The sequence below is a fragment of the Rutidosis leptorrhynchoides genome, chromosome 5 (genome assembly GCF_046630445.1).
Source record: "Rutidosis leptorrhynchoides isolate AG116_Rl617_1_P2 chromosome 5, CSIRO_AGI_Rlap_v1, whole genome shotgun sequence".
Lineage (NCBI taxonomy): Eukaryota > Viridiplantae > Streptophyta > Magnoliopsida > Asterales > Asteraceae > Rutidosis > Rutidosis leptorrhynchoides.
The window spans coordinates 44,929,605-44,952,036 of record NC_092337.1 but is presented as its reverse complement, the minus strand read 5'-3'; positions in this window follow the sequence as shown (position 1 = coordinate 44,952,036).

Sequence of the window (22,432 nt, the reverse complement as noted above, 5' to 3'; positions counted from 1 at the left end):
GCAAAGTCCTGAAAGTATGAAGAATGCTGATTCATGATGTGCTCATAAAGAACTCAGATCATTCTTAGTGCGACGCCCCCACGTAGCTTGAATTGTTTAATCACGACGTTCACACTGAACTATCAAGATTCTTGTCGTCTGCAATATAGAGTTATACCTATTAAGACCATAAGTTGAAAAGATACTTATCTAGATATACTCTAATTATATATATATATATATATATATATATATATATATATATATATATATATATATATATATATATATATATATATATATATATATATAGTTTATATATATATATATATATATATATATATATATATATATATATATATATATATATATATATATATATATAGTTTAACTTTCGATTCCGTTTTCCATGTTAACTTGAACATGATGAAGTTAAGGGCCTTGAGATTTATTTCGTGTGACAACTGGTCATCAGGCAAGTCTGATTTAACTGTAGACCAATCCCCGCGGTAAATAATGCGCCTATTCGGATAATCCAATATATTCTAAAATCTGCCGTTTCAACTAGATTGAAGATTATCAATACACTGATAGAAGCCAAAGGCTGACAGGGTTATTCAAAATGCCGTGAGAACCATCCTGTTCAATTTGAATGAAATACATGGAAAGAGATAACGGAAAGTTACATGTAATGAATTGACAACCCAACAACAATGCACAATCATAAGTGATGAAAGAATCAAGGATTAATGAACTTAGCGTGATCTCAAAAATCACTGCTCTATAGTGTTCAAGTAATTAATGCCAACATGATTGTCGAAGTGTCCGGAATGAATATGTTCATGTTTAATGAGGATTGATATCAGTAATTGCATGATAATAGACATAGACTGGATAATTGAGAATGAACAACAGAAGTTGATTCAATATGTCAGTTCTGATCCATTTTTATTTTAATTAATCATATTGCTCACAAAAAGAATGTGAATTTGTATATTTCATTTATATGCTTGTTAAATAGCTTGTTCTATTTACTGAAAAACAACAAAAAGATTTTGGTTTACATGTTATTGCATTTCATGATAGAATGTCTTTCATTTGCATAATTTTAGTTGCATGACATTTTGCATCATAAAATCCATAAAGATTTTATCATTTCATTGTTTTCGGATTACTCTCGGAATGTATAACGACATCTGAAAGAACCTTGTTGAGATCAAGATATTTCTGGCCACCAAATCCATAAGTTTGAAGTTTTTAGAGCTGGTGATTACATTAAGGACTTTAATGATTTAAGGATTGTTAGTGAACTCAAGAATGACATTACACTGTAGGATTTAATCTTGGAACATAGAACGTTTAGAGTAATAACCATGTTTGGGTTAGGATTTTTGATCTACCTAAGTGTTGATGATCATTTCTTGAAGAGTTAGTGATTTATGACTCGAAATGAAAGTGTTAAGTTAGCCCTAAGATTGCTAAACGAGTCGAAATCCTAAGTTTATGAAAATTTGAAATTGCCTAAGTTGCTCACACGCACGCTTGATGTGTGAACCGTACGAGTAACCACACGTTTGAGGTTAACTGTACGGATGACCCTGATCAAAATTGGTCTTAGACTATGGGTCACACGCACGTGTGATAAAGGTGAGATGCGCAGTTGATGGTGGATCGTGTGATCAACCGTACGGTTGATCACGAGAGTATAAATAGGGGTGACGAGCTCAGAAGCTCACACTTGTGCACCCATTTCTTTTTCTCTCTCAATTTTCGATCTTAACCAATCAAGATTTCCACCGCAGCGTTCGTTCATTACTTGATTCCGATCTCAGCGCCACCCAATAGGTACAATTTCATCGAGTTTTAGTCCATTAATTTGTTGTTTGAATGAGTCGAAACCCTAAGGATATATAACTCGAATTTTGTGTAATTAGAGCTTGTTTTGATCTGTGTTTGCTATTGTTTTAAGTTAATCGGAATGTATACATGCTATTGTGATGTAAATCGGACTCTAAAACAATTAAACATGTATTTTGTTGAATTTAAAAAGGCATTTAATACGGGTTTCATCAGACATGCACGAGTAACATCACTCGCACGCGTGAGACATGACTCGCACGAGTCAGTGCACGGTTGATGATCAATCGTGTGGACATTTGGTTCACTCGTTTGTCTTGATTTTATTGATCACTCATCTGCAAGAGCTGACACGTCTGATTAACCGCACGAGTCACCACACGGTTGACTCACTCGCTTAGAATTTTGTCTCAACTGTGTACATTGTCTGAAACCATATTACTGCTCACACGTGTCAACAGTGACACGAGTGACTGTATCACTCGCACGGTTAATCTCTCAGCCGCACGTGTGACATGATCACTCGCACGGTTCATCATGTTTTACAAGATTATGACACTTTGATGCAAAGGCTATGATGTTTTGTGGTGATTGATTTATATATCTAACTGTTTTGTAAATGTTTCAGTTTTTGTTTAGATATCATCAAATGGCTGAGCAACAAGTCAATATTTCGGTTGTTAACGTTGAAGGACAGGGGGAGCAACAAGCTAATCCTCAAGCTAATCCTATTAACCCACCTGCTCAGCAAGAGATTCCTCTAGAGAAGGGTGAACTGAACAATCAAGTCGCTCTCTATGACACTACTTTAGAGAGAGGTGATCTTTTTAAGGAGATTATAGCTTTCCTTCAGAGATCAAGGATACACACTGCCATTTCTACTCCATGCACGCCATACTACAGCCATCAGAGAGAATTCTGGAGAAACGTTGTACTGGATGTATCTGAAGATAATGCTAAGATTATTAGTAACGTTCAAGGACATGAGATCTCTATTTCTAAGGAAGTGATAAGAAAGATTTTAAGTTTCAATGACGAAAACTGTTCTCACATGACGATCGGTCGAGAAAGAATTCATGGTTGTTTTAAGAGATGTGCTTATTCTGGTTACTTAAGTGGCAAATCCGAACTGATGAAGACTCTACTGCCTCCACAGTTTAGATATCTTGCTCACGTGATTATGCATTGTTTGAGTGGACGCAAGTCTGGTTTTGATAAGTTAAACGAGAAAGTGCAGAGTATAGTTTGTGGCACTTATCTTAAAGGCTCCATACGATTTCTCAGGGTTTGTTCTACACTACTTCAAAGCGAATCTTTTCAGTACTACTCAGAGATACCTGATATATGCCCATTTTCTTCAATTAATCATTAATGACGCTGCACCTGATCTACCTAAGCTTGAAGAGGATATTAGCCACCTTAAGCCGATGAATCCGATTACTTTCTGCAGAATGGAAGAGACAAGGAATGAGGATTTAAAGCCTGACTTTAATAGAAAGCTCATTTATCATCTAATCAAGGAGAACTATCAATGCTCATCAGGTAATGCTTGAAGGAATGACGATTCAGACTCTAACTACGAAGTTACCGATGAGGAAGGTGAGGGTGATAATTAGAAAACTACTGGTAATGTTCAAGGAGGAGGTAATATTGATGATGAGATTATCGAGGGTGATGATGAAGCGACAGAGGAGGATGTCAGCTTGATTCAGAGGAAAAGGAAAGGAAAGGATCCTATGACCTCAGAACAACTCAAGAAGAAGGAGAAAAGAACGAAGTATTCTTATGAATCACCTCAGAAGTCATCACAGGGAGGTTCAAAACAACAAGCTCAGAGGAAACCATCCAGGTTTATGAAGGATGCAAGGGCTGCTGTTACATCACCAAAACCTGCCACAACAACACCTCAGGTCACGTCAAATGAATATAAGACTCAGCAAAATCTGTTGATGTCTTTGGTCACGAAAATAACCAATCTCGAGAATCAAGCTACTGAGGAGAAGAAGATCAGTAATGCTAAGATTGAATCATTGGTGGAAGAGAACAAGAGGTTATCTGATAGGTTGGACCGACAGAAGAGTAGGACAGATAAGTTGAAGAAGAAGTTTTTGGCGATTAAGAGTGAGAACAAGGAGAAATTGAAGAAGTTGAATGAAATAATTGAACAGCTTACCTCTGGTAAAACAAAGTTGATTAAGGAGAGAGGAGAAGAATTTTCTTCTGATTTGGGAAATGACGATGAGAAAGACGATGAAGACGACGCTGGAACTGGAGGAACCTCTTTGGATATACCGTTAGTGATACCTATTCGAAGTTTTAATGAATATGGTGAGGTCTTTACTGCTGAATATTATATGAATTATTCAAATATTTTTAATGATGCAGAAAAGGGGGACGTTCCACCTAGTGAGTTTCCGATGGAACAGCTTGCTGCTCTGGCATACGATAGCGAAAATGATACGGAGAATGCAGAGATAGCTGAAGCTAAAAACAAGGCTCCACAAGAAGAGTCATTGTCAAGTATCCCTCCCGAATCAATCCAAAATATCTGTAAGACCCGAATATTCGTAGTGTACATATGTGTATATGAGTTACGCGAGTTTGGGGTTTTTGTTGCACATTATTAAAAAGACAAAAGATGCTGAACTGGGAGGTCGCGCGCCACGCGGCTAGGTGGAGCGCCGCGCCATCTGTCTGCGACAGATTCCCCTTTTCTTTTTAATTAGATATTTTGAGGGCATTTTGGTAAAATCACCTTGGGGTCCGAATTTAAGGCTTTAGGATCAGTTTGGTGAGCTCATTACTTCATTTCTCAACCACCAAACATCATCCATTCATTCTAGAGAGAGAGGGTGGTTAAGTGTGAGAAAGCTTAAATCGGGGAAGAAGAAGCTCAATTCGGGCTAGAACTCGGGAGTTAAAGTTGTTCATCTCCTCGTTAGCTTCGTTTTGATTGTTGTGGTAAGCCCTAAACTTGATTACCTTAGTTTAATGTGTTTAAGGGTTAGGGTTTGGGTTAGTATTGCACATAAAACCCATTTGTGAGTAATTTGGGGTTTTTGGGTAAGTTTGGGTCATGAAGACCCAAATGGTGACTAGCCTAGGGTTTTGAAAGGGTAAATGGTGTAAATGGGTCTTAAAGACCTAAGTACATACTAATACACTTATAGTTAGTGTTAGTGGGAGTGAATTGGGTTGTGGGTGACCCAAATGGGTGTGTTGACCTAGAAATGGGTCAAATGGGTCTTTGATGACCTAGGTTGTCTTGCATGTATGAAAACGAGTTAACTATATGGTTAAAAGTGTGTTAATACCTTAATCGGCTAAAGTTAGGGTTTTTGGTGAAGTTAACCCATTATTAGGGTTAATGGTGCAAAATGGGTCGGGATTGCACTTTGGGTCAAAATGACTTAGGAATGGTGATAGAATTGGTTGACCGACTTGAGTTTGCATTTGATAATATGTATAATGTGATAGGTACGTTACTTTGAGATTTCGCAAGCTCGAGTATCTTTTCACAAGACTTTGAGGTGAGTGGAATAATTATATGCGTATGTATATGATGTATCTATTTGTTGTAGCGTGAAACATGTAGTGTCGAGGTGCTAAGACACCATGTTTCACGTGAAGAGTGTAGCATCGAGGTGTTAAGATGCCACTCGGGTGTAGCATCGAGGTGTTAAGATGCCACCTAGGAGTGTAGTGTCGAGGTGTTAAGACACCACTCCGTAAAATAATGAGTGATGCATCGAGGTGTTAAGATGCCACTCAGGGTGATGTGCCGAGGTGTTAAGGTGCCACCCTAGGGGTTAGTGGTGCGAGGTGTTAAGTGCCCTAACGGATGTTACGAACACCGATGGCGTTTTCGCGAGCGCCGTTCCCTTGTACTATTGGTTAACCATGGTTATTTGTGTTGTAAGCATATTATATTATTCGAGTTATATTTATATGCGGATGTTATGCTAGCTTGGGGGTATTGGTGAATTATAGCTTGTTATTGCGACGATAAGCTAATGTTGTTTGCTAGCACGTTTGCGGTTGTGTAAGTGTATGCAAGTAGGTATAATTATATATGTATTCGTATAATTATTGCATTCACTAAACTTTGCTTACCCTCTCGTTGTTTACCATTTTATAGGTTCAGTTTTGGACAAGGGTAAGGGCATCGTTTTGGACTAGAGATCCCGCTTGATGCTAGGGGACGCTTTTGGCTTTAGTAGCTCTTGGAGTTTGACCGATAGTTGGGTAGTTTAATCCCAAACGCCATGCTCATTGTGTAGTTTGGAACTTAAACTTTTTGGTGGTCGAAACTCGTAAATTTTATTAAACTCGTAAAACGGCCGATGTGGGCCCCGCCTGTAAAACATTGATTTTATATTTGAAACAAGTTAGTTTTACATATTTGGATGTATGGTAAAAAGCGTTTTGTCTAAAAGTGTCAGGAACTAGTCAATCTTTTTCGCATTTAGAGACTTTCCGGACAGTCCACTTTGGCGCGCCGCGCCCCTATCTGGCGCGCCGCGCGGGTATGCTGCACAGGAATTTTTTTTTTTTATTTTGTATTTTCGCGTGGTTTGGTCGAGGGTTGGTTTGGGTTGTTACAAGTGGTATCAGAGCATGGTCTAAGGGATTTAGGTGACTTGAGATAGGCGCCTAGACTTAGACTTTTTGTGTGTGCGCTATGCGGGACTTGTAGGACTTTGGGTCGGATCGGGATTGGTTTTTGCATAGGTTTATGTAAACTAATCATGCGCTATTTGTTATGTATGTTTAGCGAGCATCGAGCGAGATGGACGTTGTACTAGCAAGTTAATGCGACGTGCTCGCGTAACAATGATTAGCTACCATTGTTACGGGCGCAAGTCGTGTCGAACAAGCAATGTACGACGATTGTTGAGCAAGATGGGGTAGTGTGGTGTATATGTATATACATATGTGTTATGTCTTTTTGTTTTGCCGCTTAACCTACTTCGTTTTATAGAATGAAGACGAGAAACGGACCCGATCATGATAACGGAAGTACAAGTGAGGGCGCCGAGTTTTCGGCCAAGGTTGAGGCCGTCTTTAAAAAGTTAAAAGAGGATTTTCTTACGGACGTCCGAAAAGTCTTCCAAGATTCGGTCGATGGGCAAGTGACCGATTTGATAAATGAACGAATGAAGGCCACTATCGAAGAGGCCCTTGATGCTAGAAACATTTATCCTCGTGGTGAAGGAGGTGAAGGAAGGTGGGACTTCCACTACAAGAATTTCAAGGACGCTCAACCCCCAATGTTTAATGGGGTACGAGATCCTTTAAAAGGTACATGTTGGATCTCCGACATCGAGGGAGCTTTCCGTACCTCGGAATGTCCTCCCGAGAAGAAGGCGAGGTATGGCTCTAGCATGCTACGAGAAGAGGCTAAGTTATGGTGGGATGATAAAATCAACTTGTATGGTGAGGAACAATGTATGGGCTTGACGTGGGAAGAGTTTAAGAAGGAGTTTTTCAAGGAATACCGAACTTCTTCCGATCTCGATAGAATCCGGGACGAGTTGCACCATTTGCAACAAGGCTCAATGGACTTAGTTACTCTTAAGTCTACATTCTTGGCAAAGACTCGTTTTTGCCCGGAATATGTTGGTGATGATCATAAGCTCATGAAGGATTTCTACCGTACTTTGAATGAAGAGTACAAGGGGAAGATTAGTCGGGGTATGGCTAAGTCTTTTGATGAATTGTTCGAGTTGGCTCGGGGTTTTGAGCCGGAGGTTCCAAGAAAGAGTGATTTCATGTTTTCCAAAAGAAAATTTGAAGGTTTTAGTTACTCTAACGCCTCAAGCAAGAAGAGCAAGAGCAAGAGGGGGCCGAAAGTGTCAATAGTGCAAAGAAGGGCACTACCGGCGGGTTTTCTTATACGTGCTACAATTGTGGGCAACCGGGTCATATGGCTCGTGAGTGTCCGAAACCACGTTCCGGGAACAAAGTCACTTGTTTTAATTGCGACAAAGAAGGGCATAAGAAGTCGGAGTGTCCCGACTTGCGAAACAACAATGTGAAATGGTTAGAGAAGGCGGCGGGTACGGCTAGGGGTCGCAACTATTTGATGACCAATGATGAAGCCCAACAATCGCACGAATTTGTCTCAGGTACTTACATGGTTAATTCTAATCCGGCAAGGATTCTTTTCGATAGCGGTGCAAATTTGTCGTTTGTGTCTCCTAAATTTGTGCCTAAACTTAATAGACCGTTAGCTAAGTTAAGTCGTCCGATAGAAGTCGAAATAGCGGACGGCAAGACGGTGCTAGTGGTTGATGTGTGTGAAAATTGTGATGTTGTTTTTGGTGCCGAAACCTTTAAAATTGATCTTATTCCAATGACCTTGGGCGACTTTGATATTGTCATTGGTATGGATTGGCTCGATCATTATAGAGCCGATATTGCATGCCATGATAAGTTTATTCGTGTGAAGACCCTAAGTGGGGGAGAGTTAATTATTCATGGTGATAAGCGAAGGAGACCGGTGCCGATATGCACTTTTGCACGAGCACGTCGTTTTGTTGTTACCGGTGGCATGGCTTTCCTTGCTCATGTTGTTGATACTCGCAATGAGCCACCACCTATTTGTGAAATTCCGGTTGTTAGTGAATTCGAAGACGTTTTTCCGGATGAATTACCGGATGTTCCGGCGGAAAGACAAGTTGAGTTTCGTATTGAGTTGGTTCCGGGAGCTACTCCCATTGCTAAAACTCCTTATCGTTTAGCACCAACGGAAATGCAAGAGTTGTTAAATCAAACCTAAGAGTTGCTCGAGAAGGGTTTTATTCGACCGAGTGCTTCGCCATGGGGCGCTCCGGTGTTATTTGTGAAGAAGAAAGATGGTAGTATGCGTATGTGCATTGATTACCGTGAGTTGAATAAAGTGACGATCAAGAATCGTTATCCATTACCTAGGATTGACGATTTATTTGATCAACTTCAAGGTGCAACGTATTTCTCTAAGATCGACCTACGGTCCGGCTATCACCAAATGCGGGTCCGTGAGGAAGACATAGTGAAAACGGCTTTTCGAACGCGTTACGGGCATTATGAGTTTGTAGTTATGCCCTTTGATCTTACGAATGTACCGGCGGCATTCATGGATCGTATGAACCGAGTGTGCCAACCTATGTTGGACAAGTCGGTAATAGTGTTCATTGACGACATACTAGTCTACTCGAAAAGTATGAACGAACATGAACATCATTTGCGTGATGTATTGAAGACGCTACGAAAGGAGAAGTTGTATGCAAAGTTCTCCAAATGTGAATTTTGGCTAAGGGAAGTTCAATTCCTTGGTCATATTGTGAACGAAAACGGGATTCAAGTAGATCTGGGGAAGATCGAAACAGTGAAGAGTTGGGGACGACCGACTATGCCTACGGAAATCCGAAGTTTTCTCGGATTGGTCGGTTATTATCGTTGGTTTATCCAAGATTTTTCTAAGATCGCTTCTCCATTGACGAAATTGACGAGAAAGAATGCTAGGTTTAATTGGGAGAACGAGCAAGAAATTGCTTTTCAATTGTTAAAAGAGAAGTTGTGTCAAGCTCCGGTGTTAGTGTTACCGGAAGGTGTTGAAGACATGGTGGTTTATTGTGATGCTTCCTTAAATGGTCTCGGGTGTGTTCTAATGCAAAGAGGTAAGGTTATCGCTTATGCCTCTCGATAATTAAAGGAACATGAAACGAGGTATCCGACTCATGATCTTGAGTTGGCGGCGGTAGTACATGCGTTGAAAATTTGGCACCATTACTTGTATGGTGCCAAGTGTACGATTTATTCGGATCATAAGAGTTTGAAACATCTCTTTAATCAACGAGATTTGTATTATCGCCAACGTAGGTGGATGGATGTGGTGAAAGACTACGATTGTGAGATACTTTATCATCCGGGTAAGGCGAATGTGGTCGCGGATGCGTTGAGTCGAAAGAGTCAACATCCGGCGATAAAAGTGGGGTCGTTACGTTTGATTATTACCAACGATTTTCTTGAAAAGCTTGGTGAGATTCAAATAGAGGCTTATGTTCACAACAAGCATACGGAGCGAATCGTGGGCCAATCGGAGTTTATTACTATGGGTCCGCGTGGTTTGTTGTCTTTTTAAGGAAGGGTGTGGGTGCCTAAGATGGGTGATTACCGACGAGTGCTACTTGATGAAGCACATAAGTCAAAATACTCCATTCATCCGGGCGCGACAAAAATGTATCATGACTTGAAGAGAGATTATTGGTGGCCGGGCATGAAACGTGATGTTGTGAAGTATGTTGAGCAATGTGTCACGTGTTTACAAGTAAAAGCCGAACACCAAAAGCTGTATGGTAAGTTGCAACCGTTAGAAATCCCGAAATGGAAATGGGAGCACATTACCATGGATTTCATTACAAAGTTACCTAAAACGGCGAGAACCCAATTCGATTCAATTTGGGTTATAGTTGACCGATTGACAAAAAGCGCTTTGTTTCTTCCCATTAAAGAAGCGATATCGTCGGAGACCTTGGCTAAGTTGTTTATCAAGGAAGTGGTCTCGCGACATGGGGTTCCTATATCTATTATTTCGGATCGAGATACCCGTTTTACATCTCGGTTTTGGGAAAAGTTTCATGAAGATATGGGTACGCAATTGAAGTTGAGCACGGCGTATCATCCTCAAACGGACGGTCAAACCGAACGTACGAATCAAACTTTGGAAGATATGCTACGAGCGTGCATCATTGACTTCGGTGGTAGTTGGGATGATCATTTGCCTTTGGTGGAATTCTCGTACAATAATAGTTATCATACTAGTATCGGGATGCCACCTTACGAAATGCTTTATGGGCGTAGGTGTCGAACTCCCGTTTGTTGGGGAGAAGTGGGTCAAAGAGAGATCGGGAGTACCGATTTGGTTTTAGAGACCAATAGCAAGATCGATTTGATTCGGGAACATTTGAAGAAGGCTCAAGATAGGCAAAAGTCGTATGCCGATAGACGTAGGCGATTGATTGAGTTCCAAGGAGGCGATATGGTGATGCTTAAGGTTTCGCCATGGAAGGGTATTATTCGATTTCGAAAACGGAGAAAGTTAGCTCCTCGGTTTATTGGGCCATTCAAGGTTTTAGCTCGTGTTGGTGAAGTTGCATATCGATTGGAATTACCCGAAGAGCTTGCGGGGATCCATAATACATTTCATGTTTTCCACCTCCGTAAGTGTCTTGCGGATGATTCCTCATGGATGCCTTTAGACGAGATCGAGCTAAACAACAAGTTAGAATATGTCGAGGAACCGATTGCTATCCTTGACGAGAAGGTGAAAATGTTGAGAAATAAAGAGGTGAGAACTTTCAAGGTTCAATGGCGACGAAGTAAAGGTTCCGAGTTCACTTGAGAGCCCGAAGAGTTCGTGTTAGTTTATCTTCCCTCGTGTCACGCGGCTTGGATTGCGAGGACGCAATCCGAATAAGTGGGGGAGAGTTGTAAGACCCGAATATTCGTAGTGTACATATGTGTATATGAGTTACTCGAGTTTGGGGTTTTTGTTGCACATTATTAAAAAGACAAAAGATGCTGAACTGGGAGGTCGCGCGCCGCGCGGCTAGGTGGAGCGCCGCGCCATCTGTCTGCGACAGATTCCCCTTTTCTTTTTAATTAGATATTTTGAGGGCATTTTGGTAAAATCACCTTGGGGTCCGAATTTAAGGCTTTAGGATCAGTTTGGTGAGCTCATTACTTCATTTCTCAACCACCAAACATCATCCATTCATTCTAGAGAGAGAGAGGGTGGTTAAGTGTGAGAAAGCTTAAATCGGGGAAGAAGAAGCTCAATTCGGGCTAGAACTCGGGAGTTAAAGTTGTTCATCTCCTCGTTAGCTTCGTTTTTATTGTTGTGGTAAGTCCTAAACTTGATTACCTTAGTTTAATGTGTTTAAGGGTTAGGGTTTGGGTTAGTATTGCACATAAAACCCATTTGTGAGTAATTTGGGGTTTTTGGGTAAGTTTGGGTCATGAAGACCCAAATGGTGACTAGCCTAGGGTTTTGAAAGGGTAAATGGTGTAAATGGGTCTTAAAGACCTAAGTACATACTAATACACTTATAGTTAGTGTTAGTGGGTGTGAATTGGGTTGTGGGTGACCCAAATGGGTGTGTTGACCTAGAAATGGGTCAAATGGGTCTTTGATGACCTAGGTTGTCTTGCATGTATGAAAACGAGTTAACTTTATGGTTAAAAGTGTGTTAATACCTTAATCGGCTAAAGTTAGGGTTTTTGGTGAAGTTAACCCATTATTAGGGTTAATGGTGCAAAATGGGTCGGGATTGCACTTTGGGTCAAAATGACTTAGGAATGGTGATAGAATTGGTTGACCGACTTGAGTTTGCATTTGATAATATGTATAATGTGATAGGTACGTTACTTTGAGATTTCGCAAGCTCGAGTATCTTTTCACAAGACTTTTGAGGTGAGTGGAATAATTATATGCGTATGTATATAATGTATCTATTTGTTGTAGCGTGAAACGTGTAGTGTCGAGGTGCTAAGACACCATGTTTCACGTGAAGAGTGTAGCATCGAGGTGTTAAGATGCCACTCGGGTGTAGCATCGAGGTGTTAAGATGCCACCTAGGAGTGTAGTGTCGAGGTGTTAAGACACCACTCCGTAAAATAATGAGTGATGCATCGAGGTGTTAAGATGCCACTCAGGGTGATGTGCCGAGGTGTTAAGGTGCCACCCTAGGGGTTAGTGGTGTGAGGTGTTAAGTGCCCTAACGGATGTTACGAACACCGATGGCGTTTTCGCGAGCGCCGTTCCCTTGTACTATTGGTTAACCATGGTTATTTGTGTTGTAAGCATATTATATTATTCGAGTTATATTTATATGCGGATGTTATGCTAGCTTGGGGGTATTGGTGAATTATAGCTTGTTATTGCGACGATAAGCTAATGTTGTTTGCTAGCACGTTTGCGGTTGTGTAAGTGTATGCAAGTAGGTATAATTATATATGTATTCGTATAATTATTGCATTCACTAAGCTTTGCTTACCCTCTCGTTGTTTACCATTTTATAGGTTCAGTTTTGGACAAGGGTAAGGGCATCGTTTTGGACTAGAGATCCCGCTTGATGCTAGGGGACGCTTTTGGCTTTAGTAGCTCTTGGAGTTTGACCGATAGTTGGGTAGTTTAATCCCAAACGCCATGCTCATTGTGTAGTTTGGAACTTAAACTTTTTGGTGGTCGAAACTCGTAAATTGTATTAAACTCGTAAAACGGCCGATGTGGGCCCCGCCTGTAAAACATTGATTTTATATTTGAAACAAGTTAGTTTTACATATTTGGATGTATGGTAAAAAGCGTTTCGTCTAAAAGTGTCGGGAACTAGTCAATCTTTTTCGCATTTAGAGACTTTCCGGACAGTCCACTTTGGCGCGCCGCGCCCCTATCTGGCGCGCCGCGCGGGTATGCTGCACAGGAAATTTTTTTTTTATTTTGTATTTTCGCGTGGTTTGGTCGAGGGTTGGTTTGGGTTGTTACAATATCAACTTAAGTGATTTTGATCTGTTCGAAGATGAGAAGAGTGAAGATTCTGTTGGTAAAGATAGTTTGAAAGAGGATGTGATTATTAAATCCGAGGACGAATTTGTGATAAAATCTGATGATGATGAAGAAGAAGAAGAAGTTGAGATTGTTATGCCTTCGCTTAAGCCATACTCGCATCCGTCACTCAACACCTTAAGTGACTTCTTCAATCTGAGTTGTGAGGAGAAGAGAAAGAACTTAAATGAGTTAGAAAAGGCGAGGAAGGTATACAAAGAACAAGTGAAAGAAGTGGATGTTTTGATAGAAAGGAACAAGAAGATCCGACATGAGAAACTGCTTGTTGAGAAAGAAAGAAAAGAAACTGAATTGAAAGATAAGAAACTCCGAGCCGAACAAGCAAAGGCAGAGGGATGGAATGAGATTAAGAATTGGTTTGTGCGTGATAGGGTTAAAGTGAATAGAAACGTTAAGGAAGATGAAGATCGTCAAATTTGGTGGAGACAGAACATTGTTAACCCTGATCAAGTAGATAAGCCAGAACTCGAGCCGAAGTTTGTCAGTTTCTATGAGAAAGGTAAAAGAACCAAGAAGTACTCCAAGAGTAAAATTTTGAGTTGGGGCTATTTCAAGGAGATCAATTGTTTTGCGATCAAGAGGGAAAGCGGAGTAGATTATATGGCACGTCCAAGTCACTTCAAAACTCTACCGTACTTCGAGATCATGCAACTTGCGAAGCTGAAGATGTTGAACGCTGAATATTGTGACCTTTCCAGGTGGTTTCAAAGAAAACTCAGATATGAATATAAGACGGGGAAATGGGACATCTTTAAGACAACGGCCGCTAGGTTTTCCATACACCCAACAAAGAAAAATTCTAAGGGAGGACATATCCGTGTTGTTAAGTTTCGTCCAGCTAAGTATATGAAATAATCTCCCTTGATGCCATTACCCAAGGATATCTGTAAGAACTTCAGATGGTGGTTCTATGATGAGTTGTCAGAAGAAGCAGTGATCTTGACTGCGATTGAGAAGGAAGGTGGAAGCATACAGTTCGACAATGTGAGGATTTTAGATCCTATGTGGCTAAGGAACTTATCGAGATTTGATGTGGAGACTCTTCACCGCCATCACATTACATTTAGAGATGATCGAAAAGAGGAAGCTATGAGATATCAACGTGTGATCGATGTCTACTATGCATACCTCAACAGAAACAGTGATGCTTAAAGCTCAAACCAAGTTCAAGCCAGCTGATCTATGTCGGATACTGTGTTGCTCGTTTGTTTTTAGTTTTTGATGTTTGTTTATGCGAGAGAGAGAATCTGGATCTATAATAATTTTACTAAACTGTTTGTGTTTATGAACTTGCATGGTTTATGGACGTTTACTTAATTGTAATAGATGTTCTAGGTCATAAGGGGAGTTGTTGATTCATTTTATGCAAGTCCCTAGACATCTACCCACGTCCATTACAGGTACAACAGTTTACAGGCCACCATGATCGCTCGTTATTATCCTATCCATGTTTGTATGTGGTTACAGGAACTGCAGGACCGAGATTTGGATGTTTGAATATGTTAGACTTAGTCAGACGTGCGAGTGAAGCCTCACTCGTACGGCTGACAGGCTCATACGCACGGTTGATGCTGAGCTAAGTCACAATTACAACCTAAGTGAGAAGACACGAGTGAGTGATCACCCGTACGACTGATGGAGCCAACTCGTACGTGTGATGGATGACTCGTACGGGTGAGTCAACAGCAGGGGTATATAAAGTCTTATGTTCTTCATTTTAGGTTAAGCCTCTTATTTGTTACACACACTCAGATCTGGTGAGCTCCTCTGATTCTCTCTCAGCCCAAATCACCCAGGTGGTGAATAATAGCTCTAGGTGTTGATCTAATCACACTTGATTTAGTTGTGGTTTGACTAAATTAATCCCAAAAAGCTTAACCTATTCACTAGAGGGTTTGATTCACTTATTCCGCCATTGTGTGAGTTAAATCTGTTGATTTCTAAGTTCCTAGTCATGTTTCATCAAATGGTCCGATAATTTTCTTTCAAGTGCAAGAGTCGAAACATTTTACCACACATAGTCAAATTTCTCGGAGATGAGAAACCTATCCAATTTACTAAACTTCAAACCATTGTCACAAATTCTCGTAAACTTCTTCCCGCCTAGTGGAACATCAATTTATTGAGTCTTGTCAATAAACTCGTTAAACCACTTAGCCCTTATTTCAATAAATTCACAATTTTGTCTTTCGCTTTCACGTACTTCATTGAAATCTCCACATAAGATCCAAGCCGCATCATATGCACCTATAAAAGATTCAAGACTCGACCACGTTTGCATTTTATTAGCATCGTTGTGAGGACCGTATACATTGACAATGAAAGTAAGTTCATCCCTTCCCATTCACCTACCCGCCACCTCAATTTAAAAATCACTATAAAAAGATTGTTCTACCACGAAATCATTTGTGTTCCAAATGAGCAAAAAAAAAAAACCGAATTCCTAATTTTCTATTTTTGAATATAATCAAACTCGTGTGACCCCCAAATTAAGCTAACCCAATTATTATCCACGTTGTTTAACCTAGTCTCTTGTAAGGCGAAAATAGAAGGACATTCACGAGAAACTAGTTTCCTAAAATCTCCAATTTTTACTAAGTTTTCCCGACCCCAAACCACGAATATTAAGACAAAGAATCTTCATAATTAACTATAAGGAAACGAAATAAAAACGAAAGAGTAAGACTTAGACCTGGTGATGGTCGTCATCCCACACTAATCCAATTCGATTCGCCACCTCACCAAGTTCCACATTCTTTTCCAAAACTTGTGTATGCTCAGCACCACAACTCGCAAGTTTGATAGATTTAGTTTTCTTTGGTCGCCCGTTTTTTGATTCTGCATTCTTGCTATTTTTCGGCCTCTCCCCTTTTTGTTGAAATCTTGCAAAGCATTTTGCTCTCATAATTAAAGAGGAGGCACACCAATGACCCATAGATGCAATCTTGTCGTTAACCATCGAATTACTCCTTGATGGGATCTCCAAGTTAATACCATCATCACAAACCCCACCAATTATAGAGCATGTTTCGTCTTTCGAGAAAAGCACGCATAATCTTCATCTTCGGGGCTAACCTTTTTTGGCAATCTCTTCTTCTTGCCCTTATTTTGAATAGTAGACAGCTTAGCAGTCTTAGCATCAGAACGTAACCTATCTTAACGTTCCGCATTAATCCAATTGATTTTTTCTTCTTCGGATTTATCCATCAAGGGCTCATTCTCATTATTGGGCTTATTCACCATGAGCTCATGAATCACTTCTTTCCCTTTTTGGACACCCTCGGCGCTTCCTTTATGGGCTCATCAGTTTTGAAAATGGGCTCCTCCATACCATACACGTGACCCATTTCCTTCATTATAGTGGGCTCTTTTAAAATAACATTAATGGGCTCCCTGGAATTAGACTCATTATTAGCAAAAGTTGATTCCAAAACCCTAGATACGCCATCATCACTTGACTGTATCTCTTCGTTACTAATGCGCGTGTGAGAATCCCTATTAGGGTTTGGCGAACTCAAAAATTGTGCAGTTGAGTTGTAAGACCCAGATATTTATTGTACATAATGTATTTATGGTGTACGATGCGTGTATGAAGTGTACGCGTTGCTTGCTCGAACGTCGAAGGAAACTGGACGTTGTCCGAAGTGACAAGGTGTGTACGTATCTTTTCAACCCTAAATAAAGTTTGAGTTGATGTTTCAAAGCCTTACCATTGGATAGAATATCTTATTACGTTTCCAACGTAATTGATTCATCGAAAACGGAGTTACGGTCGAAAAGTTATGGCCAAAACAAGTTGCTGAAACCTGTTTTGGGCTCGACCACAATTTCCAGTTATTTGGAGCGGCGCTCCACTTCTGGCGCGGCGCGCCGATTGCTGCAGAGGCAATTTTCAGCCTTTTTAAAAGGTTTAAATGAGGGGTACTTTGGTCTTTTTAATTAGGGTCGGTTTGGGGTCATCAAGACTGACCTAGAACTCCATTGGAGCTCATTTTCACTCATCAAACACTCTCATCTTCAAACCCTAGAGTGAGAGGAGAGTTTTAGAGAGAGAGAGCTCCAATTGGAGAAGAAGAAGGGTGTTTCGGGTCAAACCTCCGGTATTAAAGTTGTTCTACTCGTCAACGGCATCATTTTGGCGGTATTGGTAAGTTCAAACTCCGAACTTCATCTTTGTAATTTGATATTCAAGTTTAGGGTTTTGAACTAGTTAGTTATAAAACCCATTTAGGAGGTGAAATGGGTAATTGTAACTAGTTATTGTTGATGTTGGTGGGTTTAGGGTTGGTTAATGATTTAACCATGTTTAAGGCTTGTATGTAGTGTGTAATCTCTAGTATTAGTGATTCTAGTAGTGTTGAAACTCTTTCGGGTATGTTTGGTTGATTAACTTTGACTAGAGTCAAAGATTAGGGTTTGGTGATGATTATGACTCAATTGTCGATTTAATAAGGTTTATAAACTTAAAATGGATTAAGTTGAAGTATAAAACCAAGTTAAATATGTTTTGGTGTCAAAACTCGCTAATGGCGCGATGTTGACTCCTTTGGGTCAAAATTAGGGTTTAAGTGCCATTTTGGGCAAGATAGGTGTTTAACACCTATGATTGGGTCTAATTGGCGTATTAGGACCATTCTCACTTGTGTTAGTGATTATTGGTTAGTTTGGGCACGGTTTGTGCTTGGAAGTGCATTTGGGTCGAAATTGCACTAGTTGTCAATTTGGGTTGATTTGTAAATCCACCCTAATTGTGTTGTTGTGTTTGTGATAAGGGAATAGGTACATTCCATCGGTGTGTTGCGGATTATTCGGTGGCATTTCTTCAAGGCGACAAGGTGAGTGGAATATTTATACATGTATGTATGTGGTTTATTTACTCGTACACGATGTGGGCCTTTGGTGCCACATCGTGAGTAGTGGGCGTTATGTCACAAGACGGTGACATATTTGTTGGTATGATGGGATGGGAACTACAAGTCGGTAGTGTCTCGACAGGTTATTCACAAGTCGGTGATACCTCATAGTGGTTCACGGGGCGGTGACCCTTAGTAGTTAGTTGGTGTTTCACAAGTCGGTGACACCCTATAGTGTTCACAAGTCGGTGACACTTAGTGGCGCTTCACAAGTCGGTGATGTCACATGGCGTTCACAAGTCGGTGACCCATATGTATTGATGGGGGTTCACAAGTCGGTGATACCCTTGGGTGATTCACAAGTCGGTGACACCCTATAGTGTTCACAAGTCGGTGACACTTAGTGGCGCTTCACAAGTCGGTGATGTCACATGGCGTTCACAAGTCGGTGACCCATAGATATTGGTGGGTAGTTCACAAGTCGGTGACACCCTTTGATGAGTCACAAGTCGGTGACAACATACGAGTGAGACTCGACGTTATTGGTCATCTACAAGTCGGTAGTGCCATAGCGGGGAACGGTTTGTTATATTTATGCATTGTTATGATTTTAGTATATTATTGTGACAATTTATATACTAACGTTGTTGCTAGTCGTATGTTTGGTGTTACTAGCTCGTTATGCATTTTGTTTGCATGGTTTTGTAAGTGGATGCGTGTAGGTAAATTACATATGTACATGTATAAGTATTGCATTCACTAAGCGTTAGCTTACCCTCTCGTTGTTGACTTTTTTTATAGATTGCATGGATGCGGAGGCTCGGGTAAGCGGGGACTAGTGGACTTGCGTAGTTACTTTAGAAGGCTTGCTTTTGGATTTATTAGGATTGGGTAGCGTATCCCCAATCGCCATGCTCGGCCTTTATTTTGTATTACAAATCATGTGGTTGAAAACTTGTATTTTCGTACGAAAGTCGTAAAACGGCCGATGTGGGCCCGGTCTTCGTAAAACTAATTTTATTAATGGGACGTGTTAGTTCTACATATATTAATGTATGGTTAAAAGCGTTTTGTCTAAATGCGTCGGGAAGTGGTCAAACATTTTCGCACTTCATGACTTTTTGGACAGGCCAGTTTGGCGCGTCGCGCGGCCATATGGCGTGCCGCGCCATATGCTGTTCCAGCAAAAAAAAAAATTTATTATTGATATTTCCGCGTGAGCGTTTGTATTACGGGTTGGGATGTTACAAGTGGTATCAGAGCATGGTCTAAGGGATTTAGGCGACTTGAGATAGGTGCCTAGACTTAGACCTTTGTATGTGCTAAATTTGTTGCGGGACTTGTAGGATTACTGGTCGAAATGGGTTTAGTTAGTGCCTTGTTTATAGGTTGACTAACATTTATATTAGTAATGCGGATATTATTAATATGCTATTGTGCTGTGATAATGATTCTTGTGTTATGTTTTGTTTGTGTTTGCGGTTGCATATATCATCAAGAGAGGCGGTCGTTGTACTAACGAGTCGATACGACGTGTATGCGTAATAAGGACTTGCAAACCTTATTACGGGTGCAAATCGTGTCTAGCAAGTGATGTACGACGAGTGTTTAGCAAGATGTGGTGGTATTGTGTGTATGCTTTATACGTTCGTAATCTAATCGCTTTGCATTCCTTAGAATGGCGACGGGAAATGGGATCGAGACGAACGACGCTGAGTTTAATGCTAGAGTTACACGTATGTTAGGCAGTTGTAGTAGTATTCGGATGTTAGAGCGTGTTCGCTTTCGTGTTGAAGTTGATGATCCATGAGGTTCGTCGGGTGGATGAAACCCCTGAGATCAAGTGTTTGACCTAGATGAATGTTGGTAATGGAGTCTACGGGACGCAACGTTAGGTACCTCTTTCATACCTACTAGCGTGGTATTCGACTCCGATGGTGTTACGGTTACATTGAGCATAGGGTACCGGCAAGAAAACCCTTAGGTGTTTGAGTGGCGGTGTGAAAGTTACAAGCGATAGCAACTCGATGATTGCTACGGTAAGTGCTTCGGTTGAAGTAGCAAAGGATAATCCGAAATCCTTCGTATGCTCAAGGTTGGAGCAAGGTTTGTTGACGTGCGTATTAAGAGATGCAAGACGGGTGAACCTCGTCTTTCTTTTAGGAGTTATGATAATGCGATTGGCGCATTAGTTGTCGGATTAGTGGTCACTCTTTCCGTGAGAGTGAGCATGTGTTTATCGTCGGGAGCTATTGTTGGAGACGAATTCGTGAGAATTCGAGGACTATGACCAATGAGGATATTGGTTGTGTATGTTGATGAGTGGCCATTCCATGGGATGCTATTATTTCGACGATGTGTTTACGGAACGGAGTTCTAGGTGGGGGAGTTTATACTCTCGCACGAAGGTATTCTAGTGTGATGTAGTGACTAGCTAGGTCGAGTTAGTCCATTGCAGTTTGACTAACCGAGTCGGGTTAATTAATTAGATGTTAGGTGTTGACCGAGGCGGGTTAACCAAGCGAGTTTGACTAACCGAGTCGGGTTAATCAATTAGATGTTAGGTGTTGACCGAGGCGGGTTAACCAAGTGAGTTTGACTAACCGAGTCGGGTTAATCAATTAGATGTTAGGTGTTGACCGAGGCGGGTTAACCAAGTGAGTTTGACTAACCGAGTCGGGTTAATCAATTAGATGTTAGGTGTTGACCGAGGCGGGTTAACCAAGCGAGTTTGACTAATCGAGTCGGGTTAATCAATTAGATGTTAGGTGTTGACCGAGGCGGGTTAACCAAGCGAGTTTGACTAACCGAGTCGGGTTAATCAATTAGATGTTAGGTGTTGACCGAGGCGGGTTAACCAAGTGAGTTTGACTAACCGGGTCGGGTTAATCAATTAGATGATAGGCATTGACCGAGTCGGGTTGACCTAGGGTATTTGACTAACCGAGTCGGGTTAATCAATTTGATGTTAGGTATTGACCGAATGTGTTTGACTAACCAAGTTGGGTTAATCATTTGTCGTTAGAGGTTTGACCGAGGCGGGTTAACCAAGTAAGTTTGACTTAACCAAGTCGGGTTAATCAATTAGGTGATAGGTGTTGATCGAGGCGGGTTGACCAAGCGTGTTTGACTAACCAGTTCGGGTTAATTGTTTTGGTGTGGAGGCTTAACCAAGTCGGGTGTAACCATGAGGTGATTAGAGGGTTACTTGTATTGTTCTCCATAATGGTTAGCATAGAAATGGTATGCCGTTCGAGAGGCGTTTACGTTGACCAAGTATGTGTGCAAGAAGAGTCACGGATGTTGACTATCTTTGATGTGTGTAGTTTTCGGCCAGTCTTCATGATTGTTGGATGTGTGATCTATTGGTGGTTTTATACGCCGAGAGTGGGATCGTGAGCACCATGTTGTGTGATTAGTGATTGCGATAGCCGTGTTTCGCTCACGTGTTGTTACGGGTGTGACAATAGTCGATTTTGGACACCTTAGGATTAGCGTTGCCATAGGCGTTTTGGGCGCTTTTGGTTTTAGTCGTTGCTTATGATGTTAGGATAGTGGCGTATTGGTTGTATTGCACACTACAAAGGATGTTTAGTGGTAAGAGTAATCCGTGAGGATTCATGTGGTTCGATCTTCAACGTTCGGATTGTTGACTTTAGGTTGAGACTTGGTCACTTTTAGCGTTGTCCGTGGTAAAGGTACGCTAAGGAATTTATATCTCGGTACGAGGTTGGTTGAGTTTTTCCCGATATAGGAAATTGAGCAGGTTTTAGTGCTCGGATTGTGGTTTTGATAAATCACGGTTGACGATTTTAGTTGTTAAAAGTGATCCATTGGGAAGAATTGTCTAGGAAAGTTCGTATTGGGACTTGAGTGAGGATCGTTGAGTAGGTCCGGATTGGTTAAGTGGAGAAGATCACGAGGACGTGATCGAGTTTAAGTGGGGGAGAGTTGTAAGACCCAGATATTTATTGTACATAATGTATTTATGGTGTACGATGCGTGTATGAAGTGTACGCGTTGCTTGCTCGAACGTCGAAGGAAACTGGACGTTGTCCGAAGTGACAAGGTGTGTACGTATCTTTTCAACCCCAAATAAAGTTTGAGTTGATGTTTCAAAGCCTTACCATTGGAT